Source organism: Cnephaeus nilssonii, assembly GCF_951640355.1.
Source record: "Cnephaeus nilssonii genome assembly, chromosome: Y".
In the NCBI taxonomy this organism is placed as follows: Eukaryota; Metazoa; Chordata; class Mammalia; order Chiroptera; family Vespertilionidae; genus Cnephaeus; species Cnephaeus nilssonii.
In genome coordinates this window covers 1,823,002-1,849,215 of record NC_137096.1, presented here as the reverse complement: position 1 = coordinate 1,849,215, position 26,214 = coordinate 1,823,002, and the positions used below count along the sequence as shown (strand labels likewise).

At 59.1% G+C, this 26,214-nt stretch overlaps 1 protein-coding gene across 2 annotated transcripts in view; it reads right to left on the bottom strand.

Moving 5' to 3' along the window:
- Positions 1-26,214, bottom strand: part of TBL1X (transducin beta like 1 X-linked) — a 118,697-nt gene that overhangs the window by 74,370 nt on the left and 18,113 nt on the right. For both annotated transcript variants that reach the window (XM_079766084.1, XM_079766085.1), the window contains exon 2: positions 11,976-12,055. The gene's annotated coding sequence lies outside the window, so the exon portion shown is untranslated. The remainder of the gene's footprint in view (positions 1-11,975; positions 12,056-26,214) is intronic.

Genomic DNA, 26,214 nt, shown 5'->3' with positions numbered 1-26,214 from the left:
GTAGAAGCATACCCCCTCTGGAAGCTGTGTGTCCCCCACAGGATGGTGCATTTCCCTCACAGGAAGTGGTATTTCCCCCACAGGATGCTGTGTGTTCCCACAGGAAGTTGCATTACCCCACAGGAAGTGGTATTTCCCCTACAGTATGAAGCATTCCCCCACAGGAAGCGGTGTGTCCCCCACAGGAAGCTGTGTGTCCCCCACAGGAAGGTGCATTTCCCCCACAGGATGGTGTATTTCAACCCCAGGAAGATGTATTGCCCCCACAGAAAGAAGTGTTTCCCCACAGGAAGCTGTGTGTCCCCACAGGATGGTGCATTTCCCCCACAGGAAGTGGGATTTCCCCCACTAGTTGCTGTGTGTCCCCACAGGATGGTGTATTTCCACCCCAGGAAGATGTATTGCCCCCACAGGAAGAAGCGTTACCCCACAGGAATGTGTGAGTCCCCCACAGGAAGGTGCATTTCCCCCACAGGATGGTGTATTTCCACCCCAGAAAGATGTATTGCCCCCACAGGAAGAAGCGTTTCCTCACAGGAAGGTGTGTGTGTCCCCAAAGGAAGGTGCATGTCCACCACAGGAAGGTGCATTTCCCCCATAGGAAGAAGGGTTCCCTCACAGGAACGTGTGTACGCCCACAGGAAGGTGCATATCCCCCACAAGAAGGGGTGATTTCCGCAAACAAGAAGAGTTCCCCCACAGGAAGGTGAGTTTCCTCCACAGGAACTTCTATTTCCCCCACAGGAAGGTGTGATTCCCCCACAGCAAGAAGCGTTCACCCACAGGAAGTTGTATTTCCCCCAAGGAAGAAGTGTTCCCCTACATGAAGCTATATTTCCCCCAAAGGACGTTGTGTTTCCCCCACAAGAAGAAGCGTTCCCCCACAGGAAGAAGCATTTCCCCACAGGAAGCGGTGTGTCCCCACAGTAAGTGGTGTGTCCCCCACAGGAAGTTGTATTTCCCCCACACAAAGCAGAGTTCCCAAACAGAAAGCTGTGTGTCCCCCACAGGAAGGCGCCTTTTTACCACAGGAATTGTTTTTCCTCCACAGGAAGGTGCATTTCTCCCACAGGAAGCTGTATTTCCCCCATAGCAAGGTGCATTTCCCCCACAGGAAGTGGTATTTACCCGACAGGAAGAAGCATTCCCCCACAGGAAGCGGTGTGTCCCCCACAGGAAGGTGCATTTCCCCCACAGGAAGTGGTATTTACCCCACAGGAAGAAGCATTCCCCCACAGGAAGCTGTGTGTCCCACATAGGATTGTGCATTTCCCCTACAGGAAGTGGTATTTCCCCCACAGGATGCTGTGTGTCCCCCACAGGAAGGTGTGAGTCCCCAACAGGAAGGTGCATTTCCCTACAGGATGGTGTATTTCCACCCCAGGAAGATGTATTGCCCCCACAGGAAGAAGCGTTTCCCCACAGGAAGGTGCATTTCCCCCACAGGAAGTTGTATTTCCACAAAAGGATGGTGTGTGTCCCCTAGAGGAAGTTGTAGTTACCCCACAGGAAGAAGGGTTCCCCAAATGGAAGGTGAATTTCCCCCAAAGGAAGTTGTATTTCCCCCACAGGAAGAAGTGTTCCCCCACAGGAAGGTGAGTTTCCCCCACAGTAACTTCTATTGGCCCCACAGGAAGAAGTGTTCCCCACAGGAAGGTGTGATTCCACCACAACAAGAAGGGTTCTCACACAGGAAGGTGAGTTTTCCCCACAGGAACTTCTATTGCCCCCACAGGAAGGTATGATTCCCCCACAGAAAGAAGCGTTCACCCACTGGAAGTTGTATTTCCCCAAGGAAGAAGTGTTCCCCTACAGGAAGCTGCATTTTCCCCCACAGGACATTGTGTTTCCCCACAGGAAGAAGCGTTCCCCCACAGGAAGATGTGTGTCCCCCACAGGAAGGTGCATTTCCCCAAAAAGAAGAAGCATTCACACACAGGAAGTTGTATTTTCCCCAAAGAAAGAAGCGTTCCAGCAGAGGAAGGTGTGTTTCCCTAACTGGAAGAAGGGTTCCCCCACAGGAAGGTGTGTATCCCCACAGGAAGGTGCATATCCCCACAGGGAGGTGCATTTTCGCCACAGGTAGGTGTGTGATTCCCGCACAGCAATAAGGGTTCCCCCACAGGAAGGTATGATTCCCCCACAGGAAGGTGTATTTCCATCCCAGGAAGATGTATTTCCCCCAAAGGAAGAAGCTTTCCCGCAGAGAAAGGTGTGTTTCCCGGACAGGAAGAAGGGTTCCCCCACAGGAATGTGTGTACGCACACAGGAAGGTGCATATCCCCCACAGGGAGGTGCATTTCCCCCACAGGAAGTTGTATTTCCACAAAAGGATGGTGTGTTTCCCCCAGAGGAAGTTGTAGTTACCACACAGGAAGAAGGGTTCCCCAACTGGAAGGTGAATTTCCCCCAAAGGAAGTTGTATTTCCCCCACAGGAAGAAGTGTTCCCCCACAGGAAGGTGTGATTCCCCCACAGCAAAAAGAGTTCCCCCACAGGAAGGTGAGTTTTCCCCACAGGAACTTCTATTGCCCCCACAGGAAGAAGTGTTCCCCACAGGAAGGTGTGATTCCCCCACAACAAGAAGGGTTCCCACACAGCAAGGTGAGTTTCCCCCACAGGAACTTCTATTGCCCCCACAGGAAGAAGCGTTCCCCAGAGAAAGTTGTATTTTCCCCAAGGAAGATATGTTCCCCTACAGGAAGCTGCATTTCCCCACAGCACGTTGTGTTTCCCCCACAAGAAGAAGCGTTCCGCCACAGGAAGGTGTGTGTCCCCCACAGGAAGTTGCATTCCTCACACAGGAAGTTGTATTTCCCCCACAGAAAGCTGTGTGTCCCCCACAGGAAGGCGCATTTTTACCACAGGAATTGTTTTTCCTTCATAGGAAGGTGCATATCCCCCAGAGGAAGCTGTGTGTCCCCCACAGGATGGTGCATTTCCCCAACAGGAAGTGGTATTTCCCCCACAGGAAGGTGTGTGTCCCCCACAGGAAGCAGCGTGTCCCCCACAGGAAGTGGTATTTCCCCCACAGTAAGGTGTATTTCCACCACAGGAAGATGTATTTCCCCTACAGGAAGAAGCATTTCCCCAGAGGAATGTGTGTGTCCCCCACAGGAAGGTGCATGTCCGCCACAGGAAGATGCATTTCCCCCACAGGAAGTGCTATTTCCCCTACAGGAAGAAGCATTCCCCCACAGGAACTGGTATTTCCCCCACAGGAAGTAGTATTTCCCCTAGAGGAAGAAGCATTCCCCCACAGGAAGGTGCATTTCCCCCACAGGAAGTGGTATTTCCCCTACAGGAAGAAGCATTCCCCCACAGGAAGCGGTGTGTCCCCTACAGGAAGGTGTGTGTCCCCCGAAGGAAGTGGTATTTCCCCCACAGGATGCTGTGTGTCCCCCACAGGAAGGTGTGAGTCCCCCACAGGAAGGTGCATTTCCCCCACAGGAAGCGGTGTGTCCCCTACAGGAAGGTGTGTGTCCCCCACAGGAAGGTGCATTTCCCCCACAGGAAGTGCTATTTCCCCTACAGGAAGAAGCATTCCCCCACAGGAAGTGGTATTTCCCCCACAGGAAGTGGTATTTCCCCTAGAGGAAGAAGCATTCCCCCACAGGAAGCGGTGTGTCCCCCACAGGAAGGTGCATTTCCCCCACAGGAAGTGGTATTTCCCCTACAGGAAGAAGCATTCCCCCACATGAAGCGGTGTGTCCCCTACAGGAAGGTGTGTGTCCCCCGAAGGAAGTGGTATTTCCCCCACAGGATGCTGTGTGTCCCCCACAGGAAGGTGTGAGTCCCCCACAGGAAGCGGTGTGTCCCCTGCAGGAAGGTGTGTGTCCCCCACAGGAAGGTGCATTTCCCCCACAGGAAGTGGTATTTCCCCCACAAGAAGGTGTGTGTCCCCCACAGGAAGGTGCGTTTCCCCTACAGGAATGTGTATGTCCCCTACAAGAAGGTGCCTTTCCCCCACAGGAAGCTGTATGTCCCCCACAGGAAGGTGTATTTCCACCACAGGAAGATGTATTTCTCCCACAGGAAGAAGCGTTTCCACACAGGAATGTGTGTCCCCCCCGCAGGAAGGTGCATGTCCGCCACAGGAAGGTGCATTTCCCCACAGGAAGTGGTATTTCCCCTACAGGAAGAAGCATTCCCCAACAGGAAGTGGTGTGTCCCCCACAGGAAGGTGCTTTTCCCCCACAGGAAGTTGTGTATCCCCCACAGGAAGGTGCATTACCTCCACAGGAAGCTGTGTTTCCCCCACAGGAAGGTGCATTTCCCTCACAAGAAGTGGTATTTCCCCCACAAGAAGAAGCATTTCCCACAGGAAGCTCTGTGTCCCCCACAGGATGGTGCTTTTCCCCCACAGGAAGCGGTGTGTCCCCCACAGGAAGCTAGCTGTGTGTCCCCCACAGGAAGGTGCATTTCCCCCACAGGAAGTGGTATTTCCCCCACAGGAAGGTGTGTGTTCCCCACTGGAAGGTGCATTTCCCCCACAGGAAGTGGTATTTCCCCTACTGGAGAAGCATCACCCCAAAGGAAGCAGTGTGTCCCCCACAGGAAGTAGTTTGTCCCCCAAAGGAAGTGGTATTTCCCCCACAGGAAGCTGTGTGTCCCCCACAGGAAGGTGTGAGTCCCCCACAGGAATCAGTGTGTCCCCTACAGGAAGTGGTATTTCCCCAACAGGAAGGTGTATTTCCACCACAGGAAGATGTATTTCTCCCACAGGAAGAAGCGTTTCCACACAGGAATGTGTGTGTCTCCCACAGGAAGGTGCATGTCCGCCACATGAAGGTGCATTTCCCCTACAGGAAGTGGTATTTCCCCCACAGGAAGGTGTGTATCCCCCACAGGAAGGTGCATTTCCCCCACAGGAAGTGGTATTTCCCCCACAGGAAGAAGCATTCCCCCACAGGAAGCTCTGTGTCCCCCACAGGATGGTGCTTTTCCCCCACAGGAAGCGGTGTGTCCCCCACAGGAAGCTAGCTGTGTGTCCCCCACAGGAAGGTGCATTTCCCCCACAGGAAGTGGTATTTCCCCCACAGGAAGGTGTGTGTTCCCCACCGGAAGGTGCATTTCCCCCACAGGAAGTGGTATTTCCCCTACTGGAGAAGCATCACCCCAAAGGAAGCAGTGTGTCCCCCCACAGGAAGTAGTTTGTCCCCCAAAGGAAGTGGTATTTCCCCCACAGGAAGCTGTGTTTCGCCCACAGGAAGGTGTGAGTCCCCCACAGGAATCAGTGTGTCCCCTACAGGAAGTGGTATTTCCCCAACAGGAAGGTGTATTTCCACCACAGGAAGATGTATTTCTCCCACAGGAAGAAGCGTTTCCACACAGGAATGTGTGTGTCCCCCACAGGAAGGTGCATGTCCGCCACATGAAGGTGCATTTCCCCTACAGGAAGTGGTATTTCCCCCACAGGAAGGTGTGTATCCCCCACAGGAAGGTGCATTTCCCCCACAGGAAGTGGTATTTCCCCTACAGGAAGAAGCATTCCCCAACAGGAAGCGGTGTGTCCCCCACAGGAAGGTGCTTTTCCCACACAGGAAGCTGTGTATCCCCCACAGGAAGGTGCATTACCTCCACAGGAAGCTGTGTTTCCCCCACAGGAAGGTGCATTTCCCCCACAGGAAGTGGTATTTCCCCCACAGGAAGTGGTATTTCCCCTACAGGAGAAGCATCACCCCACAGGAAGCAATGTGTCCCCCACAGGAAGCAGTTTGTCCCCACAGGAAGTGGTATTTCCCCCACAGGAAGCTGTGTCCCCCACAGGAATGTGTGAGTCCCCCACAGGAAGCAGTGTGTCCCCTATAGGAAGTGGTATTTCCCCAACAGGAAGATGTATTTCCACCACTGGAAGATGTATTTCTCCCACAGGAAGAAGCGTTTCCCCACAGGAATGTGTGTGTCCCCCCAGGAAGGTGCATGTCCGCCACAGGAAGGTGCATTTCCCCCACAGGAAGTGGTATTTCCCCCACAGGAAGGTGCGTTTCCCCCACAGGAATGTGTGTCCCCCACAGGAAGGTGCATTTCCCCCACAGGAAGTGGAATTTCCCCCACAGGAAGAAGCATTCCCCCACAGGAAGCTCTGTGTCCCCCACAGTATGGTGCTTTTCGCCCACAGGAAGTGGTATTTTCCCCACAGGAAGGTGCATTTCCCCCACAGGAAGGTGTGTTTACCCCACAGGAAGGTGTGTGTCCCCCACAGGAAGGTGCGTTTCCCCCACAGGAAGATGTATGTCCCCCACAGGAAGGTGCGTTTCCCCCACAGGAAGGTGCGTTTCCCCCACAGGAATGTGTGTTCCCCACAGGAAGATGCTCCACTCAGGAGCCACAGCAGCCGGGCAAAAACACTGTCTGTGGATAGCAAAGTAGCAAATGGGCGAGGCAGCAGGTGCACACACCCTCCTGCCATCACGCACAGCAAGTCTCCCTCTCAAGGGGCCACAACTCTCCACCCCCAGGGCCCCGTTGAGCAGAGGCGGGAAGCGGGGAGCACGGGCGCCCCTCAGTGTAACCTTAGCCCTCCCTCACTGGGCCCTCTGGCCTCCCCGTCTCTGCCCGCCCCCCCCCCCCCTTCTTGTTTCATGTGCAGCCCGAACCTGCAGACGCAGAGGGAGGCCGGTGGCAGGACCTGCAGACGCAGAGGGAGGCCGGCGGCAGGAGAACGAGGTGCCAGCCAGAGACGCCGGGTTAGGGAAACTCCGACATCGCAGGCCTTTCCTGTTGGTTTTGCTAACCCTCACCCGAGGATATTTTTCGACGGATTTCCAGAGAGAGAGGAAGAGTGAGTGAGAGAGAGAGAAACACCGATGGGAGAAATGTCCTCCGGTGAGGACTGACACACCGAACCTGCAGGCAGCCTGACCAGGGCCAGGGACCTCGCCTGCAACCGAGGTCCGTGCCGTGACCGGAATCAGACCCTGCAGCCAGCAGCTGACGCTCTCCCCACGGAGCAGCCGGCCAGGGCCAACGTCACCGTCCTTAAAACACCCGCCACGTGAGTGGACCCCACGAAGTGCCGCGTTCCGATTAGACCCCAGCCCCGGGACATGCCCTTGGAGCTCGGGTTATGCCCAATTCACAGAAACAGAAATGTGAATGAAACATTCCACGGGAAAAAGGGATGCCCCCCCCACCCCGCCCCACCGCCCCGCGTCTCAGCTCAGCGGACCGCAGCCAGGGGGGCTGTGTGAGGGGACTGGCCCCCAACCCCGGCAATACGGGACAATTCGCACAACCTTTCGGGAAAGCAATTGGTCATCAGCCTTGACGTCCGGCAATCCAGCCTAAGGCACAAACAGGAAGCTGTCTAAATCCGTGGTTCAGTGGCTGACATTGACCTATAAACCAGGAGGCCCCGGGTTCGATTCCCGGCCAAGGGCACAGGCCCCGGTTGCAGCCTCCATCCCCAGTGGGGGGCGTGCAGGAGGCCGCCGATCCATGATTCTCTCTCCTCATGGATGTTTCTCTCTCTCTCTTTCCCTAAAAAAAAATCAATGGAAAAATATCCTCAGTTGAGGATGAACCATAACAAGAAGTTAAAAAACAAAACACAACGAGGATGACGTTTAGAACTCCCAGATTATTCTCACCTGCCTCAGCCAGGACCAAGTATCAGGAAACGTGAGACTAAAACCCATTCAGACTTCCCTGACGTTTAAAAACCGGGGGGAAGACCCCGTCCACGGTGACACATCGCATACACGGAGTGGCCAGATGAGGATGATCTCTGAACGCATAATCATCTGGCCACTCCGTGTCCGTCCTATAGAATAAAAGGCGAATATGCAAATGGTCCCCTCGACCGGGAGTTCGACCAGCAGGCAGGCCGGCCAACCGCCCACGTCCCCTCCCCCTGGCCAGGCTGGCCGGACCCCACCCATGCACGGATTCATGCACCGGGCCTCTGATATATATATATATACACACACACACACACACACACACTGAGTGGCCAGGTTATTATGCCTTCAGAGATCACCATAATCGGGCCCCTCAATGTATATCCGAGGACTGGAACGCAACGAGGTTGTGTATGAGAAATGCCGAGACAGAGGCACTTCAGTCAGCTCTCCCCGACCCCTGGTACCCCCGTGTGGGCAGAAAACCACTGCCCGACTCCATCTAGCCAGCCAGCGAGCACCCACCCACACCCTGACGGGCGGACGCCCCCCGTCAAAGCCGCACTGGGAGCAGGTGGGCTCCGCCTCCCGGCCCGGTCCCCGCCGTTGCCTCGATGTCCTGGCCCAGCTTCCGGACCCCGAGTTCTACGAGTCGAGAGCAAGGCCTTGCCAGGACACCGGGCGTGGCTGCCAACGCGTCAGGAAACCAGGAAGCGAGGCAGCCGGGCATCGAACACGTGACCCACACAGACACGCAGGCAACCGAGACCGAGCCCGATGATCTTATTTTGAAGTAAAAAAACAAAACGGCAAAATACACCCGCCTGTGGCCCGCGGGCCGCAGTGTGAGGACGCCTGCCAGACGGTGCCAGACCTGAGAAAACCCTTCGCAGCCCGCAGCCCTTGCTGGGAAGAACGAGGAAAAGAAGGAAAACAAACTGTGTCTTTGAAGTATTTGCTTTTTAAAATATATTTTTGAATTGATGTCAGAGAGGAAGGGACAGGGAGAGAGAGAGAGAAACATCCATGAGGAGAGAGAATCATGGATCGGCTGCCTCCTGCACGCCCCCCGCTGGGGATGGAGCCCACAACCCGGGCCTGCGCCCTTGACCGGGAATCGAACCCGGACCTCCTGGTTCCTAGGCTGACCCTGAACCACGGAGCCACGCCGGCCGGGCAGTGACCACGTTAGAAAAAAAGAAGAAGGGATGAACGTGTGATCAGACCCGGACGTGGTGGTGTAATTCCCCGGTGGTGCCCTTTGACCTGCGACAGCAATCACGTCCGACTCGCGGCCGGCACGCCTCGTGGGACACGCCTGTGCTACAGGAGTGACGACCGGAGGTCCCGTGAGAATCACAACTGCCCCGGGGGTGGGGGGGGGGATCCCACGTGTGACACGCACAGCTCCACACGCGACGCTGCTTCTCTAAAATGCCATCGGTGCCCCGGCCGGTGTGGCTCAGTGGATAGCGCGTCGGCCTGCGGACTGGAGGGTCCCGGGTTCGAATCCGGTCAAGGGCACACGCCTGGGTTGCGGGCACATCCCCAGTGTGGGGCGTGCAGGAGGCAGCCGATCCATGATTCTCTCTCATCATGGATGTTTCTAACTCCCTCTTCCTCTCCCTTCCTCTCTGAAATCAATGAAAATTTACTTAAAAAATAAATTGTAAAAAAAGAAAGAAAACGCACGTGTGGGAGAACGCAGCTGTGGGTCATTGGCATCTTGCCCAACGGCGCCCTGTCTTCCCCGTGGCCGCAACGCTGTCTCCCCGGGGAAGGGAGGAAACGGAGAATCCGTCCCCAGGAGCGGGGCCTGGGCCCTCGCCGTCACGGGGCGGCCAGACCTCAGGAAGCAACGTGGGGCCCTGGCCGGTGCGGCTCAGTGGATAGAGCGCCAGCCCGCGGACTGAACTGTCCCGGGTTCGATCCTAGTCAAGGGCACGTGCCTGGGTTGCAGGCTCGATCCCCAATGCGGGGGGGTGGGGGTGCAGGAGGCAACGGGTCCATGATTCTCTCTCATCGTGGATGTTTCTCTCTCTCCCTCTCCCTTCCTCTCTGGGATCAACAAAAATATATTTAATAAAATGAAACAAAAACGAGTGGAAAAATACCACCACAACAAAAAATAAGGGGCCCTGTGCCTGCTACCCCAGGTTCCCCACCCCGCCCCGCCCCCCAAAACTAGGCGGGACGAGACGCCGCAAATGCCCGGACCTGTTGGGGCCTCTTGCATCCTGTTGCCGTGGCGATGGATGCTGGTGCAACAGGATGCTTCCACTCCCTGCTGACAAGGGCTGCATCAGACACACACACACACACACACACACACACACACACACACCCCGCTCCTCTGTGGTTTCACAGGGAACCCACACATTCCCAAGTGGTCAGGGGAAATAAACCCCAAACCGCCTGAGCCTGTGACTCAATGCCTGCTCGATCCCCAATGAGGGACGTGCAGGAGGCAGCCGATCATGAGTCTCTCTCCTCACGGATGTTTCTCTCTCTCTCCCTCCCCCTTCCTCTCTGACATCAATAAAATGTCTAAGAAAGAATCCCATCCGTCCAGGCCCGTGGTCGGCAAACCGCGGCTCGCGAGCCACAGGCGGCTCTCGGGCCCCTGGAGGGTGGCTCTTCCACAAAACACCACGGCCCGGGCGCGTCTGTGTTGAAGACGTGGCGTTCGAAGACGTTTACGTTTAAAAACCGTGGCTCTCCAAGGAAATGTCCGTCGTGGTGCTGTGGATGTTTGGCTCTGCGGGCGAATGAGTTTGCCGACCGCTGGGCTAAGCAGCACCAAGTCTGGTCTGGCCTCATGTGGGCAGGCCCCACCACGCACACGCACACGCACGCACACACACACACACTCTGTCCTGGGCTGGCCCACGCGCCGCCGTCCAACAAGGGACCCCCACGCACCGATTCTGCCGCCGCTTTGCACGGCGCTGCCCGGCCCGGTGCACACGAGACCCCCCTCCCTCCTCCCTCTGTGCCGGGCCTCCTGCCCCACCTGCTGCCTCAGGCCCGGGGCGCAGCCCCCACAGACCCAGGACACCCCAGATCTGGCCGTGGGCACACACGCTCGGAGCGCACACGGGCGGGCGGACGCCCTCCCACCCCCACAGGCCCCGTGAAGGTGGCACGTGCACCTCACCGGGGCGTTTGGGCGGCAGATGGAGCCTGTCGACCCAACACTGTGGGGGGGCTGAGAAAAACGTCTCTGCGGGCGACGTGAGAAGTGGGAGAGGCGGGCCGGTAACACGCGGCCCTGAAGACGGGAACCGTGATTCAAAAGCACCAGCCACGGCTCTGCAGGCGGGTGGCTCCGTGGTTGAGCGTCGCCCTGGGAACCAGGAGATCACACTCCAATTTTCCCGGTCAGGGCACAGGCCCGGGGCGAGGCCAGGGAGGGGCGCAGGAGGTTGGCCAGCCGGGGAGGGACCGCGGGAGGGCTCCAGGGCGTGTGCGTCCCATCGGCCGGACCTCAGCAGCAAGCTCACCTACCGGTCGGAGCGTCTGCCCCCTGGTGGTCAGTGCACGTCATAGCGACTGGTCGACCGGTCGACTGTCTGCCCCCTGGTGGTCAGTGCGCGTCATAGCGAGCGGTCGACCGGTCGACTGTCTGCCCCTGGTGGTCAGTGCGCGTCATAGCGACCGGTCGACCGGTCGACTGTCTGCCCCCTGGTGGTCAGTGCATGTAATAGCGACTGGTCGACCGGTCGACTGTCTGCCCCTGGTGGTCAGTGCACGTCATAGCGACCGGTCGACCGGTCGACTGTCTGCCCCTGGTGGTCAGTGCATGTAATAGCGACTGGTCGACCGGTCGACTGTCTGCCCCCTGGTGGTCAGTGCACGTCATAGCGAGCGGTTGAGCGGCCTTAGCATATCATTAGCATATTACGCTCTGATTGGTTGAATGGTCGACCGGCCGACTGGACACTTAGCATATTAGGCTTTTGTTATATAGGATGTTTTTACTGATTTCACGGAGAGGAAGGGAGAGAGAGAAACATCAATGAGAGAGAATCATGGATCAACTGCCTCCTGCACGCCCCCGACTGGAGATGGAGCCCGCAACCTGGACACGTGCCCTGACCGGGAGTCCAACCGCGACTTCCCGGTTCGCAGGTCAATGCTCAGCCCCTGAGCCAGGCCGGCCGGGCCGCGTCTCCGTTCTCTCCTGAAGCTCCGGACGCCCAGATGCCAGCGATCGCCTCCCTCCACCACCCGAGCCACGCCGTCCATGCGCCCCGCCAGCGCCGCACCGTCCAACTCCCACCCGGGAAACGCGAAGGGGCGGACGGCACCGCGTGACGGACCGGACGAGCCATCCCTTCGCAGCGTCACTCACCAGAACCCCGGCGGGCGGGCGGGCGGCCCCAGCCCCGTCCCGGTGCGCCTGCAGCCTGCTCGCCCGGCGTCCTCAGTCACCTGCCAACAAGAAACACGCAGAGTGAGGCCGCGTCGTCCACGCCGACAGGCGGCAGACAGACAGCAGGGTCCGGCCGGCTCCCGCAGCGGGCACACGCCCGGGTCGGGGTACCAACATCGTCTGGGCGTGTCAGGCTCAGGTCTGCGTCCAGAACACGGCGATCACACGCAGCCTTCGACACGCTGACGAACTCGGGTCCGATCGCGGCACTTCCTTCATTCCACTTTATTCCTTCCTGTCCGTTGGTTGGTGAGCCCTCCCCCGACAGTACGTTCCCGCTGATTTTCGGGGGAAGTGGAAGAGAGGTGGGGGGACGGCGAGTCCCGGCGCCCCCCCCCCAGGGCCCCAGAGACCGCGGTCTCATCGGATCACCAGGAACCACTTCCTTTCCTGCTCGGAGCCCAGGGCACAGCAGGCCCCTGGCAGGTGGGCGTTTAAAACGAACCAGCAGCCCTGGCCGGTGTGGCTCAGTGGACAGAGCATCGGCCTGCGGACTAAAGGGTCCCGGGTTCGATTCTGCCCCCTAGTAGGGGTCGTGCAGGAGGCAGCCAATCAATGAATGATTCTCGCTCATCATGGATGTTTCTCTCTCTCTCTCTAGCTCTCTCCCTTCCTCTCCAAAATCAGTAAAAATATCTTTAAAAAAATAAATAAATAATGAAATAAAATGAATCAGCAGCAAGAGCCAAACCAGGAGAAAGCCACTATTTTTTTTTTTTTGTCTACTCCGAAGAAAAATAAACATGCTCGCACAGTAGGTACACAGAAAAGGACGTGTGTTGAAAACAGCTTGATTTTTAACGGCTCGATTTTTATTTTTTATTTTTTTAAAATATGTTTTATTGATTTTTTTACAGAGAGGAAGGGAGAGGGATAGAGAGTTAGAAACATGGATGAGAGAGAAACATTGATTCAGCTGCCTCCTGCACGCCCCCCACTGGGGATGTGCCCGCAACCAAGGCACATGCCCTTGGCCGGAATCGAACCCGGGACCCTTGAGTCTGCAGGCCGACGCTCTATCCACTGAGCCAAACCGGTTTCGGCACGGCTCGATTTTTAACGGAGGATCGATGGGAAGACACGTTTCTCCGTCCACTCGGAGATGCGTCCTTCCGTAGCCGTGCGTTCCTGCAGAAGGCGCCGCTTTATCACGCCCGTGGGTTTTTGTAATTCAGGGCAAACGCCCGAGCGACTTAAATACGGGGGGGGGGGGGGGGGAGTGCCCACCGACCAGGCAGCCACACGCACCCGATCCCCCCTTTAACGTGTTCCGGGGCCGAGGAACACGTATCCCACGCTCACGCGGGTGACAGAGCGTGGATGAGAATGAGTGCGCGGCGCGGACCCGTGTGGGCCATTCACCCACACCCCACGCCAGCAGAGCCAGCTGCCACACGGGACAAACACGATTCACTCCCCGATGCACCCCAAGGAACGCCCAACACGTTCCACGCAAAAGGACCGAGACGTGATGTGTCACGTGGAAATCTGGCACGAGATGAGGGGATCGCGGGAGCCAACGGGGCGTAGAATGATACGATCCAGCCAGCGCTGAAGTGAACGGGGGGGAGCCAAACCCACAGGAAATTCTAACAAGTTGGCAGTCGCACAGTATTCCCTTCCTTTTTTTTCTTTAATCCTCACCCGACCATATTTTCCCATTGATTTGCAGAGAGAGCGGAAGGGAGGGGGAGAGACGGAGAGGAACATCGATGGGAGAGAGACACGTGGCTCGGCTGCCTCCCGCAGGCCCCACACTGGATAAACGTTGAGAGCATTTATACCAAACTAGAGGCCCGGTGCACAAAATTTGTGCGCAGGGGTGGAGGGTCCTTCAGCCCGGCCTCTACCCTCTCCAACCCGGGACCCCTCGGGGTATGTCCGACTGCCTCTCACAATCCAGGACCGCTGGCTCCTAACCGTTCGCCTGCCTGCCTGCCTGATCGCCCCTAACCCCTCTGCCTGCCTGATCGCCCCTAACCACCTCTGCCTGCCTGCCTGATCGCCCCTAACCACTCTGCCTGCCTGCCTGATCGCCCCTAACCACTCTGCCTGCCTGATCGCCCCTAACCACCTCTGCCTGCCTGCCTGCCTGATCGCCCCTAACCACTCTGCCTGCCTGCCTGATCGCCCCTAACCACTTCTGCCTGCCTGATCGCCCCTAACCACTTCTGCCTGCCTGCCTGATCACCCCTAACCACTCTGCCTGCCTGCCTGATCACCCCTAACCACTTCTGCCTGCCTGCCTGATCGCCCCTAACACCTCTGCCTGCCTGCCTGATCGCCCCTAATTCTCCCCTGCCGGCTTGATTGCCCCTAACTGCTCCCCTGCTGGCCTGATCGCCCCTAATCGCCTCCGCCTCGCCCTGCACCCGGGACCCAGGATTCCCTCCTCCGGCTGGTCACAGGCACCAGGGACCTGGGCTTCCCTCCCTCTGGCCGGCTGCAGGCAATGGTGCCCGGGACCACGGGGGTAGGGGTGGGGGGGGGGCGGCTTGTCCCTCTCCCAGGCCACAGCCTGGCTGGTCCCCATTCCTCTCTCGCGAGCTCATTTGTGCCTGGCTGGTCCCCCATCCCTCTCTCCCCAGTGTTGAGTGTCTGAGCCATTCAGCGTTGCGGCGTGAGGGCGTGACGACCATTTGCATATTAGCCCTTCACTATACAGGACGAAAGAGGTCAACACACAGAAGACGCCCTGTCTGTCTCCATTTGTTTGGAACATTCGCCGTGGCAAGTCCAGAACTGCCGACGGGCAGAGATTTATCTCCGGGGCGACAAGGGTCCTAAAGTGCATGGCGGCCGTGTCTCCACAACTTGAGATGGACTTAACAAACCACGGAACCGTGCATGTAAACACGTGAGCTTTGTGGCGTGTGAACGGTGCCTCAATACGGCTGTCTTTCCAAAACGCCCCCAGGCCCTCGAAGCAAAGGTCACCTGCCAGGTCGGTGTGTGCGTGCGAATGTTAAACAAAGCACGCGGTTACGCTGTTATGGCATCATCCAACGCCTAGAGAACATCCCATGTTTAAAGAATGAGCTTCCCTATTCGGTCTAAGGCACAAGGGATTTATTTTCATTACTAGCGACCCGGTGCACGAAATTCGTGCTGTGGGGGGAGAGTGTCCCTCAGCTGGGCCTGCACCCTCTCCAATCCGGGACCCCTCAGGGGATGTCCGACTACTGGCAGTTGGACATCCCTCTCGCAATCCGGGTCCGCTGGCTCCTAACCACTCACCTGCCTGCCTGCCTGGTCGCCCCTAACTGGCCCTCCCCCACCGGCCTGATTGCCCCCAACTGCCCCCCCTGCCAGCCTGCTTGCTCCCAACTGCCCCCCCCCCCGCCAGCCTGCTCGCCCCAAACTGCCCCTCCTGCCAGCCTGCTCGCCCCCAACTGGCCCCCCCGCCAGCCTGATGACCCCCAACTGCCCTCCCCTCCTGGCCTGCTCGCCCCCAACCGCCTCTGCCTCGGCCCTGCCACCATGGCTTTGTCTGGAAGGACGTCTGGAAGGTCTCCCAGTCTAATTAGCATATTACCGTTTCATTAGTATAGGTTACTTTTTAAAATAGATTTTTATTGGTTTCAGAGAGGAAGGGAGAGGGAGAGAGAGAGAGAGAGAAACATCCATGATGAGAGAGAATCATGGACCGGCCGCCTCCTGCACGCCCCTCACTGGGGATCGACCCCACAACCCGGGCGTGTGCCCCGAAAGGGAATCAAACCTGGGACTCTTCAGTCTGCGGCCCGACGCTCTACCCACTGAGCCACACCGGCCAGGGTAAGGCACAGGGGATTTTAAATGAACACACTCCCTCTGCACGTCCAAAGCGTCACTGCACCGCGGGAGCCGGGGCGCGGCCTCCAGAATGGCCTTCCTGACGCAAACCCACCCGAACCATCGACGTTCCTGAGTCGGGTCGTATCTGCCCATCATATGACGTTTCGCCCGTTTGCGAGGGGAAGTGAACTACGTAAGACGTTTCCCGCGAAGCCCCCGCGGGACCCGGAAGACGGGGCTCCCTCGGGAGGAAGCCAGACCACCACCCGCCGCAGGCCGGGGCCAACCAGGTCCCCAGCCCCGTGGGGGCGAACCAGGAAATCCGGTCCGCCCGCTGTCGTCACACGCGACCAAGGCCGCGAGGGTGACAGGGGCAGGTGGCTCTGAACAGGCAGCTGCTGATGACCCCGCTGTACAGCTGTGTCCGAGGAGCACGAGAAAGGAGACGAAATTCCTGCCCTTGGATTTCAGCTCCTCTGAGCGACAGGCGCTTTTTAAAAATCCTATAAGATAAAAGCCTAATATGCAAATCGACTGGTCGCTATGGCACGCACTGACCACCAGGGGGCAGACGCTCAACACAGGAACGGCCCCCAGCCTGCAGGCCCCAGGCCAGCCACAGCCAGCGGGGTGCCCCCCAATCATCCCACCGGTCACCCCACAGATCGGCCCTGATCACCCGCCAGGCCTAGGGACCCTACCCATGCACAAATTTCGTGCACTGGGCTCCGAGTATATATATATATATATATTTTTTTTTTTTAAATTGATTTCAGGAAGGGAGAGGGAGAGAGAGAGAAACATCCATGAGGAGAGAGAATCGTGCACCAGCTGCCTCCTGCACGCCCCCTACTGGCGATCGAGCCCACAACCGGGGCCTGTGCCCTTGGCCGGAATCGGAATTGAACCTGGGGCCCTTCAGCCCGCAGGTCGATGCTCTATCCACGGAGCCAGATCGGCCAGGGCGTGAGTGAACTCTTGTACTTCGGACGGAGCCATCGCTATAAAACCACAATTCTGTACGGCTCCGGTTTTCCCCGTTTCTCCCAAAGAGCAGGGCGCCGCTGGCCCCTGGGGGGGTGAGCGTCGAGGACGGCAACGAACACCCCGCCTTTCTCACTGAAGAGGAGGAGGCTGCAGAAGGAGGCAGAGGGACTGGGCCCTGACCTCCCTGACCTCCTGCCCCGGGGGGCCACCCCCTCGTCCCAGGCTGTGGGGTTTGCAGCCAGAACCCCAAGGCTGGCCTCCCCGCGGGATGGGCTGCGTGCTGCCGCGGTAACGAGCCGCCACGAAGTCAGTGGCACGGAGCCACGCACGGTTCCTGTCTTCCCGTCCTGGAGGCCCCGGCCGGTGTGGCTCAGTGGGTAGAGCGCCGGCCTGCGGACTGAAGGGTCCCGGGTGCGATTCCGGTCAAGGGGCAGTTGCAGGTTCGATCCCTGGCCCTGCGCGGGCTTGTTCAGGAGGCGGCCAGTCGATGTGTCTCTCTCTCTCATCGATGTTTCTCTCTCTCTCTCCCTCCCTTCCACTCTCTCTAAAAATCAACGGGAAAATATCCTCGGGTGAAGATTCACATACACACACACACACACACACACACACACACACACACACAGAGAAACACCCCAACTCATTGCATTAAGTAACGCAGACTTACACGGAGTGGCCAGATGATGATGATCTCTGAACGCACAATAATCTGGCCGCTCAGTGTATATCCTATAGAATAAAAGGCTCATATGCAAATGGTCCCCTCGACCGGGAGTTCGACCAGCAGGCAGGCCGGCCAACCGCCCACGTCCCCTCCCCCTGGCCAGGCTGGCCGGACCCCACCCATGCACGAATTCATGCACCGGGCCTCTAATATGTATATACACACACACACACACACACACACACACACACACACACACACACTGAGTGGCCAGGTTATTATGCGTTCAGAGATCATCATCATCTGGCCACTCCGTGTATTCTCTTACGTTCCCGAGGCCACATGTGCACAGTGGGCCACAGGGCTGGGCCGCCCTGGGGTGCAGGGGACACCCCGATTCCTCGCCTTGTCCAGCGGCTCGGCCCCCGGGCCCACAGCTCCGACCCTTGCCTCGGGGACTCCTCTCCTCTCTGAGTCTGCCCCCCGCCTCTCCTCCCACTCTGAGGCCCTCTGTGGGGACCGTGGGCCCACCCATCGCCGGCCCCATCGCAAGACCCCAAAGCCACAGCCATCAAGTCCCTCTTGTTGCCGGCCAGCGTGGCTCCGGGGCTGAGCGTCGACCTAGGAACCAGGAGGTCACCATTCAATTCCGTTCCAGGGCACATGCCCGGGCTGTGGCCTCGATCCCCCGTGGGGGGGCGTGTGGGAGGCTTCCCGACTACCTCCACCCTGAGCCCGCTGCACCTGGGCATCCGTCCAGCCCAGGCACCTGCCTGGCGCCGAGAGACAGGGCCCAGCTGCCAGCCTGAGCCCTGGCCGCCGACGCCCGCTGTGTGTGTGTGTGTGTGTGTGTGTGTGTGTGTGTGTGTGGGTGGGTGGGGTCACGGATCCCCGCTGCGGAACGGACACTCTGCCCGAACTTCCAATGAGGAGGGAGAAGCAGGGGTGGACCTGGGAGAACGTCCACGCCCCCGTCGGGGGGTCTCGCCGACAGGAAAGGCAGGCTTATACGTTTTACACGGCAGTGAGAGCGGGACGCACAGAGAGTGCCGGATGCCGGGCCGGTCGGCAGGAACGAGCCCCGGGACCCGTCACGAAATCGGAGATTTCCCCAAGGACATCATCGCTCAGCGTCGGGGAACACACAGCAAGTTCTCTCTGACTTTATGTACATATTTATATACATATATATATATATATATATATATATATATACACACATATACATATACATATACATATACATATATATACATATACATACATATACATATACATATATATATATATATATTCTGATTGCCCAGTAGGGGGCGTGCAGGGGGCAGCTGACCAGTGATTCTCATCATTGAGGTTTCTCTCTCTCTCCCTCTCCCTTCCTCTCTCAGAAGTCAATAAAAACATAAAGAAAATATTTAAAAAATATTTCATGATGAGATGAAACAACCATGGGTCAGCTGCCTCCTGATCGCCCCCAACTGCCTCCCCCGCCGGCCTGATTGCCCTCAACTGCCCCCATGCTGGCCTGATCGCCCCCAACTGCCCCCCCCCCGCTGGCCTGATCGCCCCCAACTGCCCCCCGCCGCTGGCCTGATCGCCTCCAACTGCCCACCCCCCGCCGGCCTGATCGCCCCCAACTGCCTCCCCGCTGGCCTGATCGCTCCCAACTGCCCACCCCCCGCTGGCCTGATCGCCCCCAACTGCCCACCCATCGCCGGCCTGATCGCTCCCAACTGCCCTCCCCCCGCCGGCCTGATTGCCCCCAACTGCCCCCCCCCCCGCCGGCCTGATGGCCCCCAACTGCCCCCCCCCACCGGCCTGATCGCCCCCAACTGCCCCCCCCCACCAGTTCTTAACCTAAAAAATAAAAAAACAAAAGCCACACAAGAACCACCTCCACCCAGGACACGGACACGTACGACAGAGCGGAGCCCCGTCGACCCCTCAGAACGAGAGAACCCGCGGGCATCAGCACGCTCGCCCACGAGGCCTGAACCCTGGAGGGAGGCGGCAGCCCACACGCATTCGCCAGGCGGATGACATCTCATCCGCCGCCGCCACAAACCACCGTGTCTCACTCCTTAACCGAGCCCCCGACCCGGGCACGCGCCCTTGACCGGACTCGAACCCGGGACCGCTCCGTCCCCGGGCCGACGCTCTACCCACTGGGCCACACCGGCCAGGGCGGGTCGCACACCCTTTAAACAGCAGCCCTCGCTCTTATCCCATCGGGGGCACGTTCTCCATCACGGCCCAGGGGACGTCTTCTCCCGAAGCCAGGCTGTGTGACGGCCGTCCCGGCGAGAACGCCTCCTCCTGGGCCAACGGCCGGCCGGCCACGGGGATGCCCCACGGCGCGGGTTCGAGACGAGGGAGCGGCTGGCCCAGAGGCACCCCACATACACCGTGTGCCGTTTCGGACGGGGCGGTGACATCCCCACTTTAGGACGGAGAAACGTGTCCCCACACCCCAGAAAGGCGGGTCCACGTCAATAAAAAAATACCAGCCGACGCCTGACTGGACGATTAGCAAGGATAACGTTCCAAACACGCAAAGCCACAGCTGGCGTCCGGCCTCACGCCTCACGGGGGTTTGTCCAGAGACGCACACGTTAGCCTCACGGCGTCAGAGAGGACGGGCAGTGACCAAGAGCGACGTGCAGTGCCGAGTTTATTTTTGTTTTCATTTTACTAACTAGAGGCCCGGTGCACGAAATTCATGCATCGGGGCGGGGGGGGGGGGTGTCCCTCAGCCCGGCCTGCACCCTCTCCCAATCCGGGACGTCCCTCTCCCAATCCGGGACCGCTGGCTCCTAACCACTCACCTGCCTGCCTGCCTGATCGCCCCTAACCACTCTGCCTGCCGACATGCTCACCCCCAAAGGACCGCCCCCCGCCAGCCTGCTCGCCCCCAACTGCCCCCCATGCCAGCCTGCTCGCCCCCAACTGCCCCCTCACCGGCCTGCTCGCCCCTAACTGCCCCCCCCTGCCAACCTGCTCGCCCTCAACTGCCACCCCGCTGGCCTGCTCGCCCCAACTCTCCCCCCCACACCAGCCTGATCGCCCCCAACTGCACCCCCATCCTGGCCTGATCACACCTAATTGCCTTTGCCCTGGCCCCGCCACCATGGCTTTGTCCGGAACGTCGTCCGGAAGGTCTCCCGGTCTAATTAGCATATTAACCTTTTATTAGTATAGATTATTAGTATAGATAAGCTCCTTTTAAATTGGTTTCAGAGAGAGGAAGGGGGAGAGAGAGAGAGAGAGAAACAACCATGATGAAAAAAAACCACAGACCGATCGGCTGCCTCCTGCACGCCCCGCACTGGGGATCGAGCCTGCCCCCCACCCCCGGGCATGGGCCCCGACCGGGAATCGAACCACAACCTCCCGGGTTACAGGAGCCGCCCCCCGGTTCTTGCCATAGAGCTGGGATCTGCCTCGGGGGGGGCGGGGGGGGCGGCCTGCAGGCACATGCCACTCTGCGGTCCCACGCGGGGCAAGGCGTGGGGCGAGAATCCTTAGAGAAGCAACATCGGACACCGGGGGGGGGGGGGGGGGGGGGGGGACGGATGCGGCAGGCCCGGGGAGCAGGACGGACAGGAACCGCCCACGTCCAGGCCAGCCCCCGCCTCCCGAAGGCCCCGGGAGACACGCCCCAGGCACAGCCGTCTCCTCAATGAGCTATTTTTAGGTCCTGTGGGGCGGCCAGCTGGCGGCCAGCGGGCTCCCCTCCACCAGCGGGCTCCCCTCCACCAGCGGGCTCCCCTCCATCGCGTGCTGGCAGCTCTGGAACTGGGTCAGCAGGGAAATGACCCGGCGGCCACGGTGCCGTCCAAAGCCGAGCTCGCCCTGCCCTGGCCGGTGTGGCTCAGAGGACAGAGCGTCGGCCTGCGGACCGAGGGGTCCCGGGTTCGATCCCGGTCCAGGGCACGTACCTCAGTGGCAGGCTCCTCCCCAGCCCTGGCCCTGGCCCTGGCCCTGGCCCTGGCCCTGGTCGGGGGCGTGCAGGAGGCTACCCATGGGTGTGTCTCTCTCACATCGATGTTTCTCTCTGCCTCTCCCTCTCTCTCCTACTCGCCCTGAAAATCAACAGGAAAAACAGCCTCGGGTGAGGATGAACAGAACAAAACAAAAGCAAGTCTAGGTCATTCCGACCCTCCCTCCACGCCCGCCCGTCTCCAACCAGGGGAGGGGGTGCCGCCGCGTATATTCCTGGCTTTTTTGTTGTTGTTGATCTTAATACTCACCTAAGGATATTTTCCCAATGATTTTTAAAAATATATATTTTATTGACTTTTTAACAGAGAGGAAGGGAGAGGGATAGAGTTAGAAACATCAATCAGCTGCCTCCTGCACGCCCCCTACTGGGGATGTGCCCGCCACCAAGGTACAGGCCCTTGACCGGAATCGAACCCGGGACCCTTCAGTCCGCAGGCCGGCGCTCTATCCACTGAGCCGCACCGGCCAGGGCTGTGTGCTTTTTCCTTCGCTCTGTCTACGGACGGGGAAACGGCTCGTAGCGCCTAATGTGACGGCTCCTGACCGCGGCCGAGCAGGCCTCACTTCCTGTGACCTCGGCTGCATGCTCACCGCTCGCGGGCGGGTGGGGAGGACAGACAGGACCCGGTGTCTGGGCCCGGTCACTCGGAGACGGCTCCCGCCCCACGGAAGTCACACGGTGTCCCCGCTCCGAGGGGGCGGTGACCCCACGAGGTACCGGGAGCGCAGCGTGAACCCACACAAGCGGCAAACCAACCCCGTTTTCCTTTCTTATCGGGGTGACGCTGGCCCAATGAACATGCAGGTTTCATACGTGGGTTTCCAGGGGACACGATCTGTATATGGCACCGTGGGTGCCCGCCACCCAGTCAAACCGCCTGTCACCTCGTATTAGAAACCCGTTCTCCCCACCCCGAACCCCTTCCTTTTTTTTATTAAATATATTTTATTGATTTTTTTTTTTACAGAGCGGAAGGGAGAGGGAGAGAGAGCTAGAAACATCGATGAGAGAGAAACATCGATCAGCCGCCTCCTGCACGCCCCCCACTGGGGATGTGCCCGCAACCAAGGTCCATGCCCTTGACCGGAATCGAACCCGGGACCCTTCAGTCCGCAGGCCAACGCTCTATCCACTGAGCCACACCGGTCAGGGCCCGAACCCCTTCTAAAACAGCTTTATTAAGATACTAGAGGCCCAGTGCACGAAATCCATGCACAGGTCGAGTCCCTAGGCCTGGCCAGCAATCAGGGACGCCCCACCCCCTGGTGGTCAGTGCATGTCATAGCGAGCGGTCAAACTCCTGGTCGGTCAAACTCCCAAGGGGACAATTTGCATACTAGCCTTTATTATATAGGATTATTATATAGAATAAGCCACACACCATGCAATTCACCCTCTGGAATGTTCCCTATGTCTTTTTTAAGTTATTATTTAACTTTTTAAAATAGTTTTATTGGTTTCAGAGAGGAAGGGAGAGAGAGAGAGAGAAACATCCACGATCAGAGAGAATCATGGACCTGCTGCCTCCTGCACGCCCCGCACCGGGGATGGAGCCCACAACCCGGGCATGTGCCCTGACCGGGAATCGAACCCTGACCTCCTGGTTCATAGGTCGACGCTCAGCCACGGAGCCACGCCTGCTGGGCGCCTGCCACTGCTTTCAGAATATTCGGTCGTGCCCCCGTCATCGGTAACATCAGCCTTGGAATAACACCCTCACGCCCCACAGGAGGGCCTGTACCCCACCAGTCCCTGCCCCGCCCCATCCCCAAACGGCCGTCTAGGCACCCGCGAACCTCCGTCTGTCTGAGCAGCCCTATAGCCCTAGCAAACCCTCTTCTCTTTTTTAATTAATCCTCACCTGAAGGTATTTTTTCCATTGAGTTGGAGAGAGAGAGAGAGAGAGGGAGGGAGGGAGAGAGACATCGATTGGTTGCCTCCTGCACGCGCCCCGACCAGAGCCGGGGAAGGAGCCTGCAACCGAGGTCCGTGCCCTGGACCAGAACTGGACCCGGGGCCCTGTAGTCGGCAGGCCGACGCTCTACCTACCCACTGAGCCACGCCGACCACGGCCAAACCGTCTTCACTTCACCCGCCGGCCTCTGTGGGTGACTGACAGGTGCCTGGCACTGGGAACACCGAGACGGACCTTCCGGTCCTATCGCATCTCCCCGTGCAAGCCGGGAGCCGTGCCTGGCTCGGCGTCCGCCAAGGCGTCTCAATGTCACCACGGCTTCGCTCCAGGGGCTGTGCAAGCCGCAGGCCAACAGCCACCGGACCGCGTGTCCACCCCTGGACACGGACGCGGGCACGTGTCCCGGTACAGGGCTCAGCCCGCCAGCCCTCCCCACGCTGAGCCACAGACACGCTGCTGGCCACCATCGCTCACCGTGCCGGGCAGACAGCGGGCTCAGCAACGCCACCTGCCACTCTCCGTGGGACGGGCGGCTCGTGTCCGCCACAGGGTGAGCTCACAGCTCCACCAGTTCCACGGGAGGTCTGAGGGGGTGACCACCCCACCAGGGCCTGGGGTCCTGGCCCCAAACGGGGAGGGCGCTGTTCCGTCCACTTACAAAAGGAGGAACAGGCGCCCGGCCGGCGTGGCTCAGCGGCCTGAGCAGCGAGCGACCCAGAACCGGGAGGTCACCGTGCCATTCCCGGTCAAGGGCACAAGCCCGGGTCGTGGGCTTCACCCCCGTGGGGGGCGTGCGGGAGGCAGCCGATCAAGGGTTCTCTCTCATCATTGATGTGTGTGTCTCTCTCCCTCTCCCTTCCTCTCTGAAATCAACAAAAACATATTTAAAAAATAAAAGTAAGCAAAAAGGGGAATAGGTGACCCGTGCAATAACGCACCCACGGTCTGAGATTCCAGCTTGTGGGTCCCCCCCACCCCCCAATATTCTCTCATCAGCCTGCAGGGAGCTCAGAGGAAAACGTTTGTCTATTTCAGCATCGGAAACAAAAGGAGCGACTCCATACCCCGCAGGGCAGCTGTGCATCCAGCTGATACCCTCCCCCCCAGCAAGTCCTGCTCCCGGGCCGGCACCTGCCACACCCACTGCAGCCAGGACCAGGTCAAGGTCAAGGTCAAGGTGACCCTGCGGGTGCCTGTGGGGAGCCCTCTCATCCCACCCTCTGCTCAAGTCACCGCCCGTGCGCACGTGAAAGGGGAGGTCTGACTCCCGCTCACCTTTCAAATCAACCACGAACGCGTGCACGTGAGCGCGGGTGGACGTGAGGCGAGAGCACGAGGACACGGGGAACGTTAAGGCGAGGGCACGCAGCAGACACGGGGAACCTGAAGTGAGTGGACGCGGACATGGGGAAGTTAATGCGAGGGCACGCGGACACGGGGAAAGTTAAGGCGAGAGCACACAGGCACGGGGAACCTAAGGCAAGAGCACGCAGACACGGGGCACGTTAATGCGAGCACACGCAGACACGGGCACGTTAGGTGAGAACACACAGACACGGGGAACGTTAATGCGAGAGCACGCGGACACGGGGGAACATTAAGGCGAGATCACGCTGACACGGGGAAAGTTGAGAGAGCACACGGACACGGGGAACGTTAAGGTGAGAGCACGCGGACACGGGGAACGTTAAGGCGAGAGCACGCGGACACGGGGAACGTTAAGGCGAGAGAGCACGAAGCAGACACGGGGAACCTAAAGTGAGTGCCCGCAGACGTGGGGAACCTAAGGCAAGAGCACTCGGACACGGGGAACGTTAAGGCGAGAACACGCAGACACGGGGAACCTAAAGCGAGGGCACGCGGACACAGGGAACGTTAAGGCGTACACTCCCAGACACAGAACGTAAGGCGAAAGCACACAGGCACGGGGAACCTAAGGCGAGAGCACGCAGACACGGGGAACCTAAAGCGAGGGCACGCGGACACAGGGAACGTTAAGGCGTACACTCCCAGACACAGAACGTAAGGCGAAAGCACACAGGCACGGGGAACCTAAGGCAAGAGAACGCGGACACGGGGAACGTTAATGCGAGAGCACTCGGACACGGGGAACCTAAAGCGAGTGCACGCAAACACAGGGAACGTTAATGCAAGCACATGCAGACACGGGCACGCAGACACGGGGAACGTTAAGGCGAGAGCACGCGGACACGGGGGACGTAAAGCGCAAGCACGCAGACACGGTGGACGTAAGGCCTGCGGCCAGGTTCCGGGGCAGGTCCACTTCCGGCCGCTGCCCGGGGTTACAGAAGACGCCACCGTTGCGGGCCGCCGCGTGGTGGCGCACAGCACCTCTCGGCCTGTTTGCGGCCGGGCCTGTGATGAACTCCTTCCCTCGGGAACGTTGCATTAATGGAAATGGTCGGCACCTGCACCGTCTCCGTCCCCGGGGCACCTCCTGGTGCTTGGAGGACCGAGGCCAGCGACCCCGAGGGGCGTGGGGACCCCCGTCAAGAGCAACGGCGACAAACACGGGCCATGAACCGGGAAAACCACCTCCCGTCACGGGCAAGACAAAGAGGCTCCCCGAGCAACAGGACCAGAGAGAAGCCGGCCTGGCATCAGCATGGAGTCAAGGCTCAAGCCCTGGCCGGTGTGGCTCAGTGGTTAGAGCGCCGGCCTGCAGCCCGAAGGGTCCCGGGTTCGATTCCCGGTCAGGGACCATGTCGGGTGGCGGGCTCCATCCCCAGCGTGGGGCGTGCAGGAGGCAGCCCAGCCCGCAGCCGATCATGGATTCTCATCATTGATGTTT